This window comes from Cuculus canorus, chromosome 9, assembly GCF_017976375.1.
Source record: "Cuculus canorus isolate bCucCan1 chromosome 9, bCucCan1.pri, whole genome shotgun sequence".
Taxonomy (NCBI): Eukaryota; Metazoa; Chordata; class Aves; order Cuculiformes; family Cuculidae; genus Cuculus; species Cuculus canorus.
In genome coordinates this window covers 14,393,584-14,416,644 of record NC_071409.1, presented here as the reverse complement: position 1 = coordinate 14,416,644, position 23,061 = coordinate 14,393,584, and positions in this window count along the sequence as shown.

The window sequence follows — 23,061 nt, the reverse complement described above, 5'->3', positions numbered from 1 at the left end:
GTTTTACTGCCTCCTGAAATTCTTTTATTTCTCTGTACTATCTCTAAAAGCATATCTGGCAATAACAAGCTGTCTCTGAAAAGAATTCAATTAAATATATTACCAACAGAGTATTTTATTTTTTTTTTATACCAGTAGTTAGAGTGTTAAATAATGTATTAGTAGACTACATTTAGGTATGACTATGAATAGCTACAGTAAAAAAAAAAGAATTTTTGAGTAAAAAGAGCAGGGGGAAGTTTCGTTTCTAGGTTTTAAGATTTTTTTTCTCCTTGTCCTTCTTATTTGAGTTTCGGTTTTAGGACTTAAAAAGAATTAGATTTTCTCAGCTTTTTCTGTTTCTGATGACAAGAATAAGTCAGCTATTTTTTGAGATAAAAATTCCCATAGGATTCCTCTTTGTTTTAAATAATTAAATATTAAAGGGGTAAGAAGCAGGCAAATTCTACAATATGGACATGAATCGAATGGGATATTTATTTGCATAGGTACATAGCAAATAGGGAAGGATCGATCCCGAAACTGTATAAAATGGCCAGTTACTCCATTACAGTGTTACAAATAGATTATTACCCATAAGAACGTAACTCTTAGTGTCCTAAAAATAATATAACTCTAGGATTATTTTTATTTAATCTAGTAAATGGCAAATATATTTTTGATTCCTGTAAAGCAGAAATAGAATGTCCCCCGGGAACTGCAAACTGAACCTAACTGCTCCCCCAGCTTTTTTTTTTTTTTAACAGACATTTCTTTCTTTCCATTTTTTTCCCTTTCTTTTGTTTTTCTTTTTGCGAAGTCTTATTGGCTCTTTGGCTTTTGCCATTTATTTCTCCTTCCTTCTCCCTCAAGAAAAACACTTTTCATCAGAAAACATGATACTTTTTTTTTATTTCCAAGCCTCCCTGCAAATTGCATTGCTCTCTCCAGACAGGTTTCTAGGATCAACAAGTTAACCTTCAGAAAGATTACAAAGGTACAAGTGGGCTGCTTGAGAGGTGAATCATTAAACATCAGGTGAAGTATACGACTTCAGAAGGTTTCAATTAAAGTGACAGTTCAGGCAGCCTTTGCCTGCCCGGGAAAGGTATGCGTTTATAGTCAGTGCCGCATTGGGAGCAGCATCCATCCCGGGAAGGGAAGATTGGTTCCCCTCGGCCGCATTCTGCATTGCCAGGACTGCTGCTGCTGCCATCCTCGCTCTTGCAAACATCTCCACCGGTTTCAGTGTGATAAATTTGACTGTGACAGTATTAAATATGGGAAAGGGACCAGATCTCTTTTCTGTCCCACCCAGGCTGGAACGAAGGAGCCCACCTCGGACCTGCCTTCCCAGAGGCTTCACCCAGTGCTCTGCCTTACCCGAGCCTGGGGAAAAGCAGCATCAAGCCCAGAACCTCCCCTATTACTTCCCCCAATCCTGCTCACTTCTACTTACTATTATTTTTAAAAGTAGTTTTGTTTTAATATGACAGCATATTTAATAAGCAGCCCCAGGGTGGAGAGAAGAATGCGAGATCCTCGCTGAGTCGGGGAAATCCTGCACTCCTGCTGCCTTGTCCCCGCGTCCCTGTGGCTGCTCGAAGCGGAGCCGGCACATTGGCATTTCGGGCCCCCTTGCCAAATTTCTCGTGGGTGTCCAGGGACTGTCTGCCCCGATACAGAGCCTGTATCTGTGCAAAGAAGGCAACGTGTAGACAACCAGTCCCCCGGCAGCTGCTGCTGCTCTGTCTGCCCTGCACGGAGGTCCCGCGTGCTTGGAAGGGGTACATGCAACCTTGGGCTTGTTTTTCCTGGCTTCAGGGAATGCAGGCAGCACGGTGATGAGGCAGGAGTCAGAGAAGAGCCAGGTCAGCTGTACCCCAGACCTGGAGCAATGTTGGGACACTTTTTGTCACTTCCCTCATCTAAATTTTAGATATTTCTGGGGTTTATATTACGCTCTGGCATGTTCCTGTACAGCAGCCCTGAGTGTGGATGAGATCCTCTCCACAAGGATGCTCCAGCGACTGGGTTAATTCCCTCCTGCTAATTCCTTACACAATCATGTGGGCTCAGATCCTCAAAAATATTTGTATGCCTGCCTCCCTTGGAAATCAGGGATTTTAATTGTCTGCTAAAATTATTGTGTTTTGTTTTGAAAGCAGAGCAGGAAATAACAAACTTGGATTTTATGAGATTTGTTTGCCTCTGCGTGGTCACAGAGCATTTTATCTACCTTCACAAATAATTTCACGGTTAGATAGTGTAGTGCCTAGATTACAGATGGATTTTTAGACTGTGACCTGTAGGAATTGTTTGCCAACATAGGTCAGGGGAGCTGGATCTTGGCCTGTTGCTGCCTTTGGTCCCAGTTGGTAAGATGCACATAGGACAATGGCACCGTCTTGCAAAGGTGCTGGAGGGAAAAAACCATTAAAGGCTGAGGGGTGCTGAGACAGGAGGATAATAGAGATCACGTCAGTGAGAGATGCCATCTATTACAGATAACTATTGCACGGCTTACTGCATCTCCCTTTCTGGAAATGGCTCCTTTCTTAGTTTCATTTTTGGCTATTGGAACTGAAAGAATTCTTCTCACTCCTTGGTGTTTGTCGCCTTCAGATATTTCATGCAATACAGAAGAAGGAGGAATCAAAATACCGTGACATTGAAGTTTATTGCCGATTCTGCTCACGTCGGTTGAAATCAATCAGTAAAACCTGAGCCCGCAGGACCCCGTGCTCTGTATTTTTCTTGTCTAGGCAATCGCAATGGCAGCAGGGGGAGGTAAGTAGAAGGGAAAAGGACTGATTTTATTAGGTGTTAGAAGAGCTTATTAGAAAACAGGAGGAAAAAAAGCAATAAAATTATAAAGATGGGAATTAAAACAAGTGATGAAATCCAGACCCTGCTGACTGCAAAGGGACACGTCTCTCCACATGCACACTTTCTCAGTTTGGAAGATGCCCAGGTATTGATAAACATTTTATAAGAGACGAACTGCACAGCAGCGAGCTGTGGTGAATACCAGGAGAAAAAATATTTGGGTGCCAGGATCAGCCCGGCAGCTTTAGAGGCACCGTTTAACCTGCTGCCTTGCAGCCTGTGGGCCCCGTTTGGGTTTGTTGTCAGTGAGCAGTTTGGATCTGCAGTATACCTGGATTGCATTTAGGCCAATTAAATTAATTGCCGGAACAGGCAACCCTTTTTTAGACACAAGGCACTTTTTGCCCCCCTTCTCGATGCTGCTGGGCTGATGTAGTGATTCTGGGGCTTTGGTTTGGCAGTCAGAGCATGTGTGTGTTTTACGTAAGAAACAGCAGCAGGGATGGATGCTGCTAGACAAATATTTGGTTAATTTTTATAATTATTAGTAATAACAATACTCTGCTCTCTCAAGTACCTTTCATCTCCAAGCGTTTTTGAAACGTGGTAAAGCCAAGCCACGCAGCTGTGCTCTAGGGGCTGTAATTAGCTTTAACTCCATGCTGTAGACGTGGAAAGGGAGGCGAAGGGATCTGGGAGGACTGAAGGTGCAGCAGGGCCTGGGAGTACTGCCCCAAGCAGCAGCCAGTAAGGATTGCCTGAAGCAAAACTTCGGCCACTGCCAGGCTCTTGATGGACCTGTTTTGTGATGCAAGCTCATTTCAACATGCTGTGCTGATATTTGAGCTGGCTCCTGAGCCAGAAGCCCAAACTTTCCTTTCTGGGATGTTCAAATACGCACTGTCTAGGAGGATACTCCTTGGCCACCAGCCGACATCATCTCCCTTCAATGTCAGAAGTGATGGGACAAGGTGGTTTCACATAGTTCCCCACCCAGCCCTCCTGGTGCCTGGACTCCACTCACCAGAATCCCACAGGATAAGGAGAGTCTTCCTCAGTGACCAAGAACCTGGTGGGCTTTGGAGTCTGATCTCCACAGCTCTGGGCCACTACATCTCCTTTGACAGCTACATACTCTCCAGGCTGGCTTTTTGCCTCTGGCTGCCTGTTTCAAGGCCTCTTTCCCTACACAGTTAGGGCACTTCTTCGAATTTCCACCCTATGTTTGCTCACAGACCATTGTCCCCCACCACACTTCGGTCAGCTCTGTACCAGTTTGCCCTCCTTCTCCTCTATGCTTTAGATCTCTTGAACATATGTATCCAGACTGTGTTTGTCTCGCTTTGAAATGGGTAGAAAACTCAAGAATTTGGGAATATGCCTTAGGAAATTCAGCATCTAATTCCAAAGTAATTTGATAGATCTCTGCCCATTTCTAATTGACTGATCCCCTTTTCGGCAGGGCAGCAGAATGCACCATGTCCCGCAGCCTCACCACCAACTTGTCCTCCTATCTCATTTTCTTACCACAATGTCCTACTGCAATTAGTACATGAGGCTTTGGTTCATGACCCTTGTTGGATACAGCTGTGATGGCTGAAGAGGTTGCCATTCCACACTTTGACTCATGGATGTATATGGAGGACACAGATCTCTCAGGAGTGAACCTTCTGAGATTTCAGGACACGGCTAAGGTGATTCACATGGGCTCTTCCAGCCGGCACCTTCCTTTAGCAGGGTCATGCCATATTAGCCAGGATCTAGGCCTAAAACTAAGATTGGTAAATAAGTTCTACATCTAATTTTGGGAAAAAAAAAAAAAGAAAAAAAAGGCTTAATAATCTATTATTTATATTCCATTCCATTCTGATGCCTCGTGAGCATGTGTTCCCAGCAAGTTTCCTAGTTTAGGCCTTAAAAGCCAGCACAAAGATCCTGGCTGTAACTCTGAAATTAGTTGAGCCCAGCAGATCATCAGAAGCTCTGATCCAACACAAGGATTCAATCACCTAAGTATATTTCAGATCCCAATTGACCTGGCAGTTCTCTATTTTATTATCCGTGCGCAATCTCTCCTGCTGTGCCAAGATTTCTGTGTTCTTCATTTCTCTTCTGTCTCTGATGCCACAAAGTCAAGTGAATGTCTTCAAGGAAATCTCAGTAATAAAACCTATTTCCTCCTCCCTGCTGCAAAGAGAAAGTAGAGTAATAGTTTCTTTATCCATCAGGGACCAGTTAATGCCTCGCTCTTCATCATCACCAAATGCAACTAATAAAGGAGTAAAGGAGATTTGGCAGTTTAATGCAGCAGCTAATTTTGTGCCTGCTGCTCTGCCAGAAAGTATTTTCACTTTTGGGTGATGCCAGAATAGCAGAGCTGATTAATTAGCCTTCTTTTGAGCAGGAAGAGCTCAGCTAAGAAGTCTGCAGCCCCCAGACATCCCAGGCATTGGCGAACATTTTACCAGACGACATTCCTAATATCTCAAGGGTTCATCCTTCTGTCTGTCTGGGTAAGGCAAAAAGATGACAGTATAGAACTTTCTCTTGGGAGGGAGCAGGTCTGTTACACAGATCAGGTCTAGCTCTGTCATTGAGAGAACTGCTTAGAGAAAGCTCCTAGCATGTAGATGGACAGGCACCACCAACAGGGTGGCTCACTGCAGAGCTCAGCATTTGAGGGAGGTAGTGCATGGACTTCTGGGTGCTTCTGCAGATCCTGCTTTGAAGGAGTCACTGCAGCCATCGCATGCAAGTGTGGGGTCCACGGAAGATAGCTCTCAGGAATAGTAAATATGTTTGCTAAATATGCAGAAATGCAAAATGAGGAAACTGCAGCCTCAATGGGAGACTGTCTCAGAAGAGACATTTAGATTCATTCTTTGACTGCAAACAGTTAAATACACAGGAGACACCAGCCACAGGAGAGGGCAGCCTTCCAGAGCAGTACATGCCCTCAGGACCATGATAACCAGACCCTCCCCACGTCAACTCAGTACTGCTCTCCATGGGTCATTAAATACTCCAGATCTCTCCTTGCCCTGCCTTTGTCTCAGCAAGGTGTTTCAGAACAGCTTAAGCCTGTGGACAGATTAATTAAACTCAGGGACAGGAACAGACAGCTTCTTCAAGGCCTGACCATCTTCCTTTCCATGTAATTTCTCAGAGGTTTTATGGTAATGCCTGCAAGAATTTGTGAGACCAGGAACTCGGTGAGTGCATTTGTAGGCAGAGAAACTCCCTCCAAGCAATTGATGCATAAGATCCAGCAAAACAAGTCCCTTGGTCTTGGTTAGGTCCCTCTAGATGCTATGACTGTAATGATAATGCGGAGACTTGAACATCTCCTGTCTGAGAGCTGGTGAAGAGATGTGACTCTGTGATCTGCAACTGTGAAGAGAGAAGCAGGCAGATAGCATGGTTCTCCTCTGGACCCATCACTGACCTACAGTGTGAACCTGGCCATGTACTCCAGCATAAGCATCTTCACTGAGGCTGGCTAGCTGTGCTACTCTTATAACCGGTGCAGAAACCCAGGTGTTCCAGAGGCCCTTCATCTCATCCTGAAGGAGCACTCCGTGTTAGGCTGATTGTGCCCTGTAAGTGCCTCTATGGATCATCCTGATGGCTACCTCAGATGCAAGCATTAGACTTGCAGATATTCAAACACAATCTCCATTTGGGGTTCCCTGCTCATTCTCAGTGGCTGGTCCTGCTGGGCTGACACGGAGCAGGACAGAGCCCTGGCTGTGTCTTGACTCATAGACAGGCTGTGCCCACACTTCTCTGGTGTGTCCGGGGTTAAAGCAGAGAATGGAAAGTCAGGGGAGACTTTGGGAAATGTGGGTTCTCCATCTCTTTTCATTGCTGACCCTGCATCAGAAGGTGGATAACTACTTTTTATGATCTAGGGGGGACAGACACATTAATTAATGTCACAGAGCCCTCCAGACAAGAGGCCACTAGAAGTACACAGTGATGTTGTTATAGAGAATATTGCTTACTGTCCTGACATAGTGTCCTTACTCTAATGGAAATGTTGCTGTGGGGAGCAGTGCCTGCACCATTTCGTCTAGCAGCAATAGGGGACGATCCCTTCAAATCCACCTCCTCAGATTTCCTGGGAGCTCAGGCTTAGCCATGCTTCACTGGGCTGTCTCTGCCAGACCTGATTTGCAGTTTACTGTTGACTGCAGCATGTCCTGCTCACCCCAAGTGGGGTGACAGGACTTGCTGTCCATCTTGCTCTGCCTTTGCCTCTCAGACGCCTCTGTGTCATTCAGGCTGCGACCCAACCTTGACTGTGTGCCCTTCCAGCTCTAAGCAAAGGGATCTCTGCCCCAATAAGTGGAAACCACCCCCATCCCAAAGCATGGGGTTTCCAGGCTATTCCTGACTCCTTGGGCTTTCCGAGCACCACTTCTGCCAGACCCATGTGTCAAGTTTAATTTCTCCACTTGGGTGCTTATTCAGGGAGACACAGGCTTAACTCCATCCTTAGACATCAGAGAGCTTGAACGCATCCTTAGCAGGAAGCAAGGGCTTATTACCATATCGCAGGTAGGTGATGTTTAAGCCAGTCTGTAAAGCGATCAGGTCAGAAGGAAACATCGTGTCCTGCGCAGAGACCCAGAAGAGCTGGTGGTAGCAGAAACTTGCCATTTCAACGTGCCAGACTGCGAAACTGCAACACAGAGAGGGGAGACCTTGATCCAGCAAAGGAGATAAGATGTTCCAACTAGTACAGAGTAACCAGTACAAAAACTGCACTGAAAACAAGAGAAGGTTGCACCTATGAGGTGCTGCAGCCTGGTAATGGGGCAGCAGCCTTCAGTCACAGCCTGCTGTGGTGTATTTAGGGAGAGCAAGCATGCAGCCAGAAAATAGAAGTGGGATCAGTTTTGCGTTTTTCTGGAGCAAAACATTTTTCCATGTAAAACACATTTAGCAGGCGTTTCCATTGTGCTGTATCCAGCTTCACAGTGAGGTGAAAGAAGTTGCTTTTTTTTCCCCAATCCAGCTTTGATATGGCTACTCCAGTCAGTATAAGACGTTTGGGATGGCTCAGGAGATGCAAAGGCAAAGCAGTTAGGAAGGGTGGCCTTGGCCTTTCCTGTGTGCTCGTGATGAGAACTAGATGAGGCCAGAGCAGCCCCTCTGTTCCTGGAGAGCGGTGTTCCCAGGTCCAGCTGTGCAGAGGTGGGTGGGTGGCCCAGCACGCTGTGAAGATGCTGTTAGCACACAGTGCAGACAGAGCTGAGGGGCAATGTACCAGCTGCACACTTTACAATGTGCAGCCGAGACTGGCAAATCAACTCACCTTGATTTATCTTGCTCTCCCAGATGATATCTTAAAATGTTTCAATCCCATTGCTCCAGCCCGACTTGCCAGATAAGAGACAGCTTGTGCATTGCTGGGACAGGGTTTAGGCAGCAAGCGAGTACAGCTGGCACGAATCCCATTGCCTGGCTCCAAGTTGATGGATCTTTCTGCTGTGGCAGTCATGAGATCAAGAAATGCTTTTTCTTCAGAAGAACTTGTTGATTTTAAAAATAAAACAGCCACGGCCTATGCTCCCAGGAATGTCTGGGATCAGAAAAATGGAGAGACATTTTCATGTTCTTAGTGCAACTTGCACTGTAAAATCTAAACCGCATTTGTCCTTCTGGACCTCCCCAGCTCCACACTTCTGTGTGGTGTTTATCAACACAGTGTTTTGGTCAGTGACCTTCCTCCTGATCACTAACATGGCTAAAGTGACGCAGCCAAATTCCTGATATCTGACAGCTTCCCTCTTCCTACCCAGAGCAGCCAAGTGGATCTGAAGACTTCTCTGTTCATGGAGAAAACAGCCTGATCTGAAGGTATCTTTGGATCAAACCAAGGCCCAAACTTGTAAAAACTTGTGCACCTGCTCAGGTACAAGAGCATGAGTAACTGCAGAAACTGAATGTATTGTTTCCATCATATATTTGTATGCATTATTTTTATGGCTCTTCGACTATTATCTCAATGTCTCATAAACATTGATGAATGGTTGTAAGGTCCCAGTACACTGCTTCATTGTTTGGGGTTGCAGGCCACTGGGAATGATTGAAGCTATGAAAAAAAAGGGGGTTAGATTAAAAAGTGTCTGGTTTTATTAACATTTCTTTGCCTGGCTTTTGAAGCACAGGAAATTCAGGTTACCCTAATAGTGCCTTTTGAGCCATTTCAGAAAATACAAACCATTTCCAAAGCTGCTCCGTTTAATCCTGCTCTGAAAGAATCCTGGAAGTCATTAGAGATGTCTTCAAACCTTGCTGCTAACAAAGAGTTAATGCACATGGCTGTAAAATGGACTTGCAGGTCATTTTGGATGAAAAATAATTTCCTCCTACTTAATCTACCTCTGAGAAAACTGTTGCTCCTAACCTTGGCTGCTTGATTTCATTAACCACTGTCGTTTTCACTGGGATCCCAGAAAGTCAGAGATGGCTGAGGTCCACCTGCACTGGCCTGTGCGACCACCTGCCCTCACCCCATGGGAGGGTGCTTGTCCCCTCTAGCCCTGTCTGCTGGTGCAGGGAAGTGGCTGCTGTATCCCACATCAGGGAGACGAATTTCATCAGGGAACAAAGCCATGAAGCGTTGGTTTTTCTGTGGCCATACAGCTGAGGCAGGGACCGCATGTTGGGTATTTGGGAGTGATGTTTTTGTCTCTGCATCCATCACCTGGTTGCTGTGGGGTGGGACCAGAACTTGGAGTGGCCTTCAGACTGGGGATTAGTCTCATGTCCTCTGCCATTGTGGGGAGGAGCAAACTCAGCCAGGAGCTGGATGACCACTATGTGCCACGTGAGAGCTCTCTATGTGACACCACATTGGGGGAAAAGCTTGCCAAAATGTTAAAAAGGCAAAGCTGTCCAAATTCAATGTACAAAGCCTGGTTTGGAAATGTATCCTCAGCACTGACATGTTGGGTGCAAACATCTGGCTGAGATAATTCACATAATGGCAAAGGGCTGGAAGATATCCTCAATTCCCAGGCTCTGAGCTGGGGATGGGTGAAATTCTTTCACCTGAAACTTCCTCTGTGTGAAAAATGCAAATTTGGTGACAAATAGTTTTCAGCATTAGGACTGGTTGTACTAAATATTTTGTCCTGAGAAAAAAATTCCAAGAAAGTACATTTGCAATGTTTATTGCAGTTCGAAATTCCCCTCCATTTTACTTGTAAATTGCTCCAAATCAAAGTGCAGCATTTTCTCCTCACCTTTCACTTTTGCTGTAATTTAAATAAATAGTTCTAGTTGCAATCTGAACTAATTCCCTTCTTCCTGACTTTTCAGAGCTATTCATGAAACGAAACAACTCCAAACTCATTTTTTCAGACAGCTCTCTTCGGAACCATTAGACGCATTAACATCCACCACATAAATGAAACCACAGGCTATCAATGTTTTGAGACAGCTCTATTTCCCACCAGAAATTTGCATAGCGTCACCTTTGTAGCACTCTGAATTACTCTACCAATATTTTTTTTGGGAAAAAATGCAAGTTACTGGTACAAGATCTAGTTAGGAGACTAGAAGTCCCCAAGCCAAATCTCAGCCATGCTCTTATCCACCAGTCCCAGGTCACTCCTCTTGCCTACATGCTAGCAGCGGGTGACCTTCGTGCTTTACCCCATCTCTTCTCACTGCATCTGTCCCCAAGACAGTGGCATCATCCCATTTTTCTAACCTATTTCTTTCTTCTCTGGCAAAGCCATCCTGCTTAAAATCTGGTCCAAAGAAAGGTTTTAAACACTTTTTTCAGCAATGAAACATGACCTTTCTGAGGGTTCTAGCAACCAGCTCTGAAAAATTTCCATTTCTCCCACCGCTTAAGGTTTTCATCAAACTCCCATCTACTAAAGTGTAGTTCTCAGCAGCTGGGAGCAGAAGCATTTCGGCCCTCTGGGCTGTGATATTTGTATCAAGAAAATTCTCCCAATTATTAAGAGAATAGATATTTTCTCCCCTGTAATATATACTTTCAGTGAAATTCCCCAGCTCAACTCCACCCCTTCCCCCTCAAACAATAATAAGAGCAGAAAGAGAAAATAATGAAACCAAAAAATGCTTTTTTCCTGCAGAAAGCACCATTTCCTGGTGAGCTCTGTCACCAGCCCACTCCTGCTCTGTCTCTTGGGAGGCACAAGCTGAGAAGGTGCAGGAAGGCAACAGCCTGCCCCAGTAGCTTCTTGTGGTTCCTGCCTGCTCTCTGCCTCACCCACACCCAGGTGACCAGCCCTGTGGAAACGCAAGGTTTTGCTTTTCCCACAGTGGGGAGCACAAGAAGATGAGCTTTTTCTGAAGGGGTTGATTTCACACAACTGTCTATAGATGAAGAATGTGGTGGGGCTAACGCTCTTCTCTGCTTTCCAGAAGCTATGTCTTCTCATCAGGGATGCTGATGGGAGTGGCCCAGCTCCCTCCACCCAATGTCCTGATAGTATGTGCAGCAGGGCCAGTGGCTGATGGTTGTGTTCCTGGGTGGAGGGACTTGGTGTGGACCCCACAGCACCCGTGCCTCCAAGGGGATGGAGGAGTCTGGCTCTGCATGGTCCTGGGCTGGCATGCAGCACTTGGCACAGCAAGCTCACCCCACCGCCTGCAGCCATGTGGAAATTAAGCAATATTTAAAGAAAAAAGATGGAGGTGAAAAAAGGGAAATGAGAAAGAAATACGAAGATGATGATGAAATGTTTGCCCTGCCTGGAAAACTGCCCTGGTAGGGCAGGGGCAACGCAAGTGGCACCAGCAAAACATGCTGATGCTGCCCTAAAAACAGCCTGTGGAAAGATCGGTCAAGATGGGTGTACTCAGGAGGCCAATGTCCAGAAATGCCAACTGTAGGAACACTGCTAGGAAAATACCAAGGTGCTGTTGCTACATGGCCGTTGTAGAGAGATACTGCCAGGGCTGGAGAGGAGGAGGAAGAGAGAAGGAAGGTTTGGAGAGTTTCTCCCGTGCCAATGTCATGAGTCCTATCAGCCCAGCTCAACTCTCCTTACCCTGTAAAGTTTGAATTTTGTCTTCCAAGGTTGCACTGGAGCAAGTTGGCTGAGTGAGGAAGATCCTGAGCAAGAGACACCAGGCTGGGCGTCTTCCCTTGCTCCAACTGTTAGTCCTGAGTCTGAGTTTGGGGGCTAGAGCTGCTCAGTGTTTCAACAATTAACCCCTGATCTGCCTCTCCAGGCTCGCCTGCAGGGAGTTTGGGCCTTTTTCAGCCCATGCACTCCCAAGTGTTGCCCAGGAGAACTTGGTCCTTGCAGAGCTCATTTACAAACCCTCATGACAGGTTACTTTGCAGAGTAATCCTCTGCAGAGCTCTTTCTTCTGGGAACAAAACTCTTCCTAGGACAAATCTCCTGAGAGGGACCTTGAGCTGTACTGGGCTGTCTTACTCAAGCAGGGACAATGTTTTGCATGGAAAAACTTCCTCTAAGAGGACCCACACTTTGTGTCTGGCAGCATCTCCCAAAGGTATGTATTCTCTGGTTTACCACATCTTCTCTGTCAGATGCTTCTAGGATAGGAACCTCCATCTAGTCCCATGTGCAGCACTGTACCAAATCCAGCATGAATAGCTAGAGAGAGTGTTTGGAAATGTGTCTGTCACTCTTACAGCAGCAGAGCAGATGATGGTTTGGCTGGCCCTGCCAGGTACTGCTTGCTCCCTCCACAGCTGGCAAATGCTTTGGCACCTGCAGCTGCTCCCCAAGAGATGTCTAAGAACAGAAGAGCCATTGCCTGCTTGCAAAGCCTGGCAAGGCAGATTTGTGTAACAAATCGGGATGAAAGTGCTGCATATGAGTAACTGGGTTTTAGAGAGGCAGCTAAATAGACTGTGTACCCACCTGTGGGTACTACCTGTTACAGTTTTTCCCAGGCTGTTTGTTTGGGCTCTACAGAGATGTGCTGGATACTTAGGAACTGTCAAGTTCTGAAACTTTCCACCCATGTCGGGGGAATAATGAAAACCTAGCTCTAGTCATCAGTTTCTCAAATATAAGCAATTTAGAAAATGTCAGCTTTTATCCCAACCCCCATGAATACTTTATGACATCAACTATGTGTTGACACTCTGAAGTCAGGTGTTTTTTAAGGGATTGTTCAGATCTTTTGTAATTAAAAGGATTTAAAAATACAGAAATGCATTAATTTTTCCCCTAGTTTCTGTCTCCTTCTCTTCTGAATAAGCCGATGAAGTCATAAAAGGCAGGTGTAATGGAAAACAAACCCAGAAATCTCCCTGCTGAGAAATGTTGTCTAGCAATGGATTTTTTTTTTTTATTTCAGCAGGAGGAAATGGTGACATCAAAATGCTATTGTAGCATAGTTGACACTAAACAAGCACAAAGTGCCCTAGATGACAGCCCATCATCTCACTTGCCTTCTATGCTCTAGGTGTTGAAAATAAACCACTTCTCACACAGACCATAATGTATTTCAGAAGCTAAGTGAGATCCAGGAACACCTGATATTGCAGCTATCCTGGATGACTGGTTGCACCGAACAACTGTGAGGCATTTCAGAAGCATCCTGGTGTCCCCAGTGGTCCCAATGGTCAAGAACCACATCCTAGTCATGTGCAGTACACAGCCCAGGATGGGTTACCAAGCCTGTATGCAAAATGTTCCTGGCCTCATGCTGTCAACTATGCCAGGGTTTTACCTTGGCAATCACAGCTGGTCCCCTCGCCGCCCTCACCAGGAGGCAAAGGACAAGCCTGTGGGCTTGGTGGGCAATTGTCTCACTTGTCTGACATCAGAAAGTGTCCCTCCTGCTAATCTGGGCATCTCCACCTGCCTCTCAGCTACACTCACGCATTCTTCAACTGTATCCCCTTGCTTTCCAGAGCCAAGCCCTGGGCAGAACAGTCATTGTCCTTTGCATCAAGGCCCCATATTCTTGGAAGGCATTTTGTGACGTTGTACCATCCCCACAGGCCATGAAGAAAAGAGGAAGAAGAGAGGCAAGATTTGGACTCTGTCCATTGGAAAAGGTTTGTCCAAACTTCTCCGCACTTCCCAGAGCCCTCCTGGGGTGCCAGCAGCCTGGTTCCCAGGGCACAAAATAGTTGCCTATGACCACCTTCCTGGGCCAGGAACCAACAGCAGCATCCCACCACTCAGGTGCTCTATTCTGCTCTACCACGTGCACCCTCTCTAAGCCGTGCTGTAGGTATAACCTCTCCCTACCAGGAAGCCTATTAAGCATGGCTAAGCATTTGCCTGGCTCCCACAGGGCTCTCAGTGAAGCCAGCGAAATCCATTGTAGCCAGAGGTGGACACGAGCAATGAGAGGGTCTGGCAGTAGGGTGGAGAGGAGAGTCAGCAGTGCGAGAGGCCAGCTGAAGGAATTCACCTTGCATCATGAATGGAAGCTGCTTGAAACACCCAGGTGGTTTAAGGTCACCCCTCTTCGTTCCTTTGTCCCTGACGCTCACCTCATTCTTTCTCACGTCAGAGCTCACCTAGTCCTCACCAATCTCATGCTCATTTTTTCACCACTGGGCCCCCCGCTCCCACTTGCTGCTCTGCAGGTTTTCCTTGCTGAGTCACTGCTCAGTTCCTCCTGCTTTGTATGGCAAGGACATGGGCAAGCCACACATTCCTCTCCTCCTTCCCTCCAAACATGAGCGTGTTAGAGGGAACCAGCTCAGAAGAAACTGGGTGACTCCTTCTTCATCCTAGCAGAGCCAGCTGGCCTTCTGCAATGTCCCTCATTTAGGAAAGGACAGAGGAGTCATCCTTGCTGTTTTGCCAGTTCCTAGGATAATGTACAGCATGACGAAGAGGAAAGAAACTCAACCGCTTATTTGAAGACTCCAGGACCTTCAGGACTGACTCAATTTTGTCTTCATGTTCAAGTGGGGAATGATTGAGCAAGAACGTGATTTTATCAGAAGGAGGTTGTCCATTCTCTATTTCAGCAGGGATTTCTTTGGTTATTATCTATTCACACATTTAATTTCTTTAGAAACAGCATCTGCCCAAAAGCTCTGGGCAGCCTGCCATTCCTCTGATGTACAAAGTGTACTTGTTATTGAACCTGGGAATGCATTAGCTACAGATCAGGCCTTGCTCTTGCAAAGCCTTTTCCATATGCTTAACGCTATGTGTATAGGAGATATTCAGAGGAGCAAACCTAAGTCTGCCATTTCTCTTTATGTTACTGGAGTCACAATGAATCAAGTTCTGACATTTTTAGATGCGGTAGCATGTTTTCCCTTTCCTGAAAAACACCAGAACCCATCCTACCTGGACATATGGAGTGCAATGATCCTTTCCTATTTGTGAATTAGGTCAAATAGCTGGATTTTTTTTCAGCAGATGTTGTTCACTATCTGATTGTCTAGAAAGATCTCAAGTAGAGCATTTCTTCTTAGCTGCAGTCATATGGTCTTGTTGTCACTCTCAGGAGGAATGGACAAACCCACCAAATGTCCCAGGCTTGCATCTGGGAATTGATTTAAAACAAGCACCTGCCTTTGTCTCTGCAGAGATTGCAGGTCAGTAGAGCAAATCAAGTACTTCAGGCAGTTCCAGTGAAGAGACATACAACCTCCTTCTACTGCTTCCTGCACAAAAGCAAACATTCCCCTTTGCACAAGGGGATACTTCTGTCAGCAAAAGTATCCAGGAGGAAGAGGATCTCAGAAGGCCCTAAACCTAGAAAATGACAAGCTTCTTGTAAAATATGCACAGAAAAATTTCCAGCTGTAGTAACTACTAATATAGCCTATTTTATACCTTTGCGACCAACTGGACTTATGCAATCACTCTGCTTCTTACATAACTCTGGCAAAATGCCACCCCCTCCCTGTTCCAGAAGAACCAAATTGACGTGTTAGTAGGATATGATTGGGAAGGCCGGCCTGGGCCATTACTATGCTGGAGCACTTAAAGGAGATGTGGAATACACTCAAGATGCCATGAAATAATAGCCCATGTCAAACAAGTTCTAGGTCTCCTAACGCACCTTGATCTGGCCACTGAACACACCTGTTCCCAAACCGGGGTGACATGTCGCTCCTTCTTTGGGAGTGCATGGGTGGACCCAGACGTGGTCTTCTCTGCCCCACCCAACTCAGAGGGGTGGGCGAATCCAAGAAGGCACCATGGTGGCAGGAATTAATCACGTGGGGAAACCCAAGGCATTCCCATCCTCCACCACCCCTGCCAGTAGTTTGTTTGCAATCAGTCCCTGCTAAGGAGATGAGTACAGGCCAGTTCTCTGCATAGTCCTGTTTTCCCCTCTTTAGTAAAAAGGAGCTTCCTGCTCCTGGTTAATGATGGGCCAGATTTGGGCCCTCCATCCCACTGCTGCAAGGACGCTGCTTGAAGTCATTGCTGTTTAGGACGTTCTCATTCAGCTCATGTGATTGAGTGGAAATCTGGTAGGAAGGCTGGTGGGAAGGCTATTGGTAATGCTTGGGTTTGATGGGTCAGGGGAGTTGCTCTCCTGTGGGCAATGTTCCTGCTAGCTCTGCTGTGGAAGCATAAAGGAATAGTGGAAGCTAAGAAATAAATGAGAAAGTGCAGAAGCTGCTAAGAATATTCAACTCATTTTGTGGACATTAAGAACACGGACATTAAGAATAAACAACCGCAAATCAGCTTCTGTGGGGTCCAGAGGTGAAGAGGAGGCATGGGCACGTGCAACCGGAGACCTCCACTCTCTCCATCTGCACTGTAACTCTTTGCTTCATGGTCACTTGGGTCCAGTGCTGATGTGGGAAGGAGCATGCAAGGTCCATGGAGGGGTGGGCAGCACCAAGGGATGCCTGGCCCTGCTGCTGCCCATGCCAGCTGGAAGCAGAGTGTGCCAGGGCCTCACTGGGCACAGGAGGCAGGGGCACAGATTCTGCCTGAGCTGGAGCGAGTGCTTCAGCGTAAACACTCGGGTGGGGAAGGCGTCTAGGCTAGGGCAGGCTCAGACCTGCACAGCACTGGCAGCCAGGCTCTCTCTGTGGGGTTTTGATTTCAGGAGCAAAAGCGTTCTGAGAAAGCGCCAGTGCTGGGCACATCAAGACATCACCAGACAGTACTTAGACCCCAGTCTCTTCAACTCCTTTCCTTGCCTCTCTGTGGCAGCTCTTCTGTTGTACAGATGGAGTTATGGGTATGGGCTTTTAATAGGACAAATAGTCTGTGTAAGAAAAAAAAAATATTGTGTGGTTATTGCCCTCTTAAATCTGCTCATAAAGGGCTACAAGGGTGAGGGAGGAAATTATTGCCAACCTGCAGCTGGACAGCTTCTGCGAGGGCTCTGTCCAAGCTCGGTGGTTCATAGTTAGCTTTTCAAGATGTCATCTCATGAAATTTTACAAGCTCAGGGGGAGCAGGCAAGGTCAGTGCCTTAATGAGAGAGGAGCAACGCAACATAGGGAGCAGGTGCACGGGTTCAACAGGCGGTGCTCTTGCCCTCGCCTGCTGTGCTGCGCCACGCTGTGCCAGGGCAGCGACACTCTGGCGTGGGGCTATGACCCCTTCAGTCGCTGCAGATCTCGTGACATTGGTTTTAAGGAGCTCAGGTGGCTGCCTCAGCAGCCAGGCCGAATTACTAGTGGGTTGAAGACAGAAGGCCACCAAACAGGTTTGAAGGGATGAGGAAACATTTAGGTCATTTTTAACCAGAGCGCGTCTGCTATCTCTAAATCTTGCCAAGTGGGCATGACACCAGGAACAGGAGGTGAAGTGCAAGAAAAAACAATGCCAGGCTCTTCTCTTCTCTTCTCTTCTCTTCTCTTCTCTTCTCTTCTCTTCTCTTCTCTTCTCTTCTCTTCTCTTCTCTTCTCTTCTCTTCTCTTCTCTTCTCTTCTCTTCTCTTCTCTTCTCTTCTCTTCTCTTCTCTTCTCTCCTCTCCTCTCCTCTCCTCTCCTCTCCTCTCCTCTCCTCTCCTCTCCTCTCCTCTCCTCTCCTCTCCTCTCCTCTCCTCTCCTCTCCTCTCCTCTCCTCTCCTCTCCTCTCCTCTCCTCTCCTCTCCTCTCCTCTCCTCTCCTCTCCTCTCCTCTCCTCTCCTCTCCTCTCCTCTTTTTTTTCCTCCCCCCAACCCCCCTCATATCCTTCTCCTCTCCTGTCAGTTTAAATGAGATTACACCAAACACAACACATCTGAATGAACATGGCATGATGGAGATGCAGGTGGTTCTAGAGGGAGGGAGACAAACTGGTGACCCAGGTAGTTTGGTGGAAACTAAATGCAACTGTTTGGAGATCAGCTTGTTTCCATGGAGCAGCTGAATGGGTTGTATCCACCAGCTCCCCATGTGCGTTCTGCTGAGTTGCACTGACAAGAAGAACACAGGGGTGTGAGAAAGGTCTGAGCCAGTCTTCACAGGAAGAGCAAGAGCTGCACAAACTGTTTCAAGGGAAAGAGATCCAATTAAGCTCCTAGATCCTCCAGAATACTGCATTTTTGAGGATAGAGTGGGGATATTTATTTTTACCCCCTTTCCTTTCTTGTTCTTGCTCTGGAGCAATGTGGGCTGTACACACAGTGTAGGATGTGAGCACATACTGTACATCTGAGGTGAGATGAAACACAAATATGCCTTTTCATAATAGCATTTACACCTGGAAGAGAAGACCGGTTTATTACCTCGGTAAACAAAAGTTAGAATTCAAGCAAAGTACAAACTTTGCCCCGAGCTATTCTGACAGCGCACCTTGTGTTTGTGAAGTGAACTCAGCTGCTAATGTACAGTGTGAAGCAACGGGGCCATCTCCAACCCTCCCCCATCCCCTCATCCAAGGCCCAAAGCTTAAAAGTTCATTATTTTTTTGAGGAGGGGGTGCTATTAGGAGCTGGGATGCACCCCAGATAGCCCATATAGCCACTGTCAATGGTGAAGGCTGTGCATTGCATACCTCTGCTTTGCATTATGTTTTCTATCTCTGCTGAGCATCGGGTTTTCTTCCTCTCTGGAGAGGGTGAGGATTTCAAGGTGTGTAGATTTAGCAATACGCGCCGCTCTGAACTGAGACTTGTGCTGCAAGGATATGCTAATGAGGGAGAAATACCTACAGTGTTTCTCTGCACATGGCAGCAATATCGAGTCCCACCCTGGCACCCAGGAGGACCTGAGGACAAGGGACATGGCTACACCCTGTAGGGTGGCTCTCAGACCTACAAAAGACCTGGACAAGGCTCTGGGCTACTTGAAAACTATCTTATGTGGGGAATACAGGGCCTAAACCCAAAAGCCTCCTGGAGGCCAAATTTCACTCTTCAGCAAAGAGATTAGCTCCTATATTGCATGAAGCAGCAAGCTATGCTGTGCACTCCTGTCTGCTTTGTTTCAGTCCCTACAACTATCTAGCTGGGCAGAGAGGAAGGGGATCCAGATAGATCCAAGCTGGAGCAGCAGGATGTGTCTGGCACCATGCTCCCAACCCATCAATCCTCAGCCATTTTTCTCCATGCCAGAAGACAGTTTCTGGACCAGGCATAAGGCTGGCTCTGGGCTGGTCTGCTCTGTATCCTCATTAAGCAGCACCATGTGCTAAGGTCAGAAAACTGCCAGCCTTGCCTGAATAAAATCATGAGCTTGTTGGGGTAAAATTTACAACTGTCCTCGAATTCCTAGCTCAAATACTTGTCCAAGCAAAATACCTTTTTTTTTTTTTTTGCAAGTTTGAGAAGTCCATGTAATTTCACTCTGTTTTCACTGATGCCTTTATTTGATTCTGGTAACAAAAGGGTAAGCAATTACAGACAATCAGCGTCAGAGGGGCTTTTAGCTCCAGGATCTGTAGCTCAGAGGAAAGACTGGATTTCTCACGAGACTGTTCTCTTCAAAAGTTTCTGAAAAAAATCCTTACTCCTGGGTGTTATTTCTAAAAATTGAAATTGCCCTTGCTGGGCCTCCGTGGAGCTGGTGTGCCCAGGGTTGTAGAGGATGGAGGCAAGCCAAGACAGTGGAGCTCTGCCTGCTGCCTGGCAGATGATGGTGTCCCCCTGCAGTGGCATCCACTGACCCAGTTATGGAGGTCATTAACAAGACACTGCATATCTCACCAGGCCTTGTATTTTCTTGCAGGTCACTGCCTGCTTTTTCTGATGATTTAAACACTTTCATCACTCTGTACAGGAGCTGTACTGCCAAGGGGAGCTGAGCCTTTGAAAAATCTTGTCCTTTCCTAGGCCACGGTGTTTTTCCTGGTTGTTTAATTTAGTTCTGTTGACCCTAGAAACCTCCAGGGTTACTTTAAGGAAATAAAAATGTGTGTTGGCTAGATGTAACTGAACTAGGAAATACATTGGGTATTCATTCTCAAAACCTTATATCTCTGACAGTAAGAATTTATTCCTTATACCTTGTGTGAGCCCAGCTACTAGAGTACAACCCCCACATTGCAACTTATCTGTGCTACAACCCATCTGGGCTGCTGTGAGGAGACCTTCTTGCATTATATTTTCAAGTGAAGAAAACCAGGACCCTGGATGGTAAAAAATCTACTTCTACAACCACATTTTTTTTTGAGTCACTGACTGCTCTTTGTTTGCATGAGGTGGAACATAACCATCCTGAAAGCAGTCACTGCCAGAAAGGGGTAGAGCCATAAAGAGACCTTAGAAAACAATGAATTAATTCAACATATGAAAAGCAGCAGAGATTCTCAATGAAGACAAAGCATCTGCATGCATATGTTAGCAAGATGACAGGTGACTTCGCCTAGATGACAGGTCCCTGGATGAAGGGCCTTAAATCAAGGAAGTGATGGAGGAGATGTTGGAGAAGAAATGCTCACTCAGCTCTGTGATCATAACTTCTGTTGACCTGCTCACTTTGCTGGATTACAAGATAAAGTCACGGGGGTTAGAATTAATCTGAATATAGCAACTCCATTAATACAAGTGTGATTTCAATTTGTTGAATGATGGCTTTGGCTATGTTTATTGCAAGGTCTTAAAAATTCTTGAAAGATGAGTACTTATAGAAATTAAATGCATTTCTGCATAGAATTTGTTTAACCACATCAAACACAGTATACATTGTACAACTGTGGGTCTCAGTTTTGATTAGAGATACAAGATTTCCCAGTGCTGCTTCTGCAGCAGTGTGACATAATTTTGCCTGGCTGTTCTAGTCCCTTTGCTTGAGTGATTAAAAACAAGATCAGGCAAAGCAATGAATATAGCTTAAGGTAAAAATTCTGCCTGGCTCATGAGAGACTGCAAATGGACCTAAAAAATCACTTCCATCTCAAAGTTCTTTAGATTCTGTCATGATTCTCTCAGGCATTTTCCAAAATATGTGTGACTGTACATAGATTTGCAATGGGTCCGGACTGGAACAGAGCTGTATCTAAACCTGACAATGCCCATGTGAACTGTGGGTTCTGGTCAGTGTTACAGGAGGAGGGCTTGCTCCATCTCCAATTTACATGTCTTGAAGCCAGACCAGAATAAGTTTTGTTGGTTATGAACTTTTGCTCCACCTCTGTGCATGTGGTACCCACCATGGCCGTGGTATTTACAGATGTTTCCCAGTGCTGCAGAGTGTGGGTCTTTTCTTAGAAAGTGCCCATTTTCTCAGTGCTTGTGTTTGAGCTGAAGTTTGTTTCAACAACAATGCCTCTAGAAAATCTCCAGCTGGAGACAACACAGTGACTGGAAGACAACCTTGTCTTTGTCCACTATAAGATGACACTGGAATGACACATCTACATCCGGGCTCGATGGGGCATATTCTACTGATTGTATTGGCATTTGCAGCAAATATACCAGTGCTTTGCTTGGGCTCCAGCCACCTGCACATGGTAATGATGCCAGGACAGTTCACTTGAATGAACACTCCAAACCTGTGCAACACTATTAAGCAGCTGCCTTGTGCATGGCAAAAGCATGGTATGGACTATGGTGCAAAGCAGCTTTGTCCAGCATTCCCTATGATTGACTTTTTTGACATTTGTCCTCCCCGATACAGGTCAAAAACCAAAGGCTATCCAGGCAGCTCAGAGGTTGAATGGTGAGCCCCATAGAGAATGCATCCTTCTTATCAGCAAAGATGGCCCTGGGAACAGTGGTCTATATACAAGGCTTCCTCTTCACATGGCTGGAATGAGCTTAGCTGCAGCCCAAAATTGCACCTGAGCCATGCAAGAAGCATCCTCTGCTTAGGAAGGTCTGGCTCTGGGATGTCCACCTGTGGTGGAGCTGTAACATGCTCTGGTATGTTGGTCCCTCCATGAGCAAGAACCTGGTTAAAAATTCAGCCCCAAACAGGTTCAAGCACTCCCTTGGAAAGAACTGTAGAGAGCTCCCCAGCTCAGGTGGACCCAGCACCCTGTTTGGGTGTGAGGATTTCTGATGTGAAAGGCCCAGGGATCAGAGTCTGAGATTGCCCAATGGACAAGGCAGACACATCTCGGGATGCCTTCTGGGGTGGTGGTCCGTAAGGGACAGGGATCTCATGTTTATCTCTGTGATTGCACCTGCCAACCCTCCATCACAGAGGTGTGAGATTGTAGAGCTGGACTATGGACATGGACTGAAATGCGATTTATTTTCCCATACGCAAATGCTACTTTCAGGTGTGTCTGCTGTTGAATGCTCCTGAGGGTGACTGAGATTCCCCGGGCAACCCCACATGCACAAACCCCCTCTGTGCACTGGAGGAGAATGGGGCACCTCTTGACATTGGGAGGCGAGAGGAAAGAGCTTAGTTCAAGGATATGAAATGCTCAACTCAAAATCAAACACTTCACAGTTATTTTTTCCATGCTGTGCTGAGTCTGCCCCTTACCTTTCACACAATTGTCCCATTAAATCCACCAAAGCCAATGCAAAATGTTGAATAACTGTTCAGTTTGCAATTCACTAAATATTTATTAAATACTGAGACAACAAAAATAATAAACTTTGTGCTTTCATTTCTTCATTTATTGTAGATCTTAAAATGTGTCAATCAAGGCAATTGATAAGGTTTCACAACAAGAGGGAACAGAGCGTTGCAAAGGCAAAGCATTATTTGTTAGGAAAACACTGAAAAGTCTCAGATCTAGAAAAGCTTTGAAAACTTCTCCAGATTTCTTTGCAGGATCTTCTTCCTTACAAGATTGTCTGTCCCTCGAACACTACCATTCCCTTCCCACAGGGACCTATTAGGATTTTGAGGGATGTCCAGGGGCCCAGCTGCCACAGTGTCAATAGTGAAAAAGCCTGGCTGTGACTGTTCTTGTGGGATGTGGAGCAACTCTCTCCCATTCCATG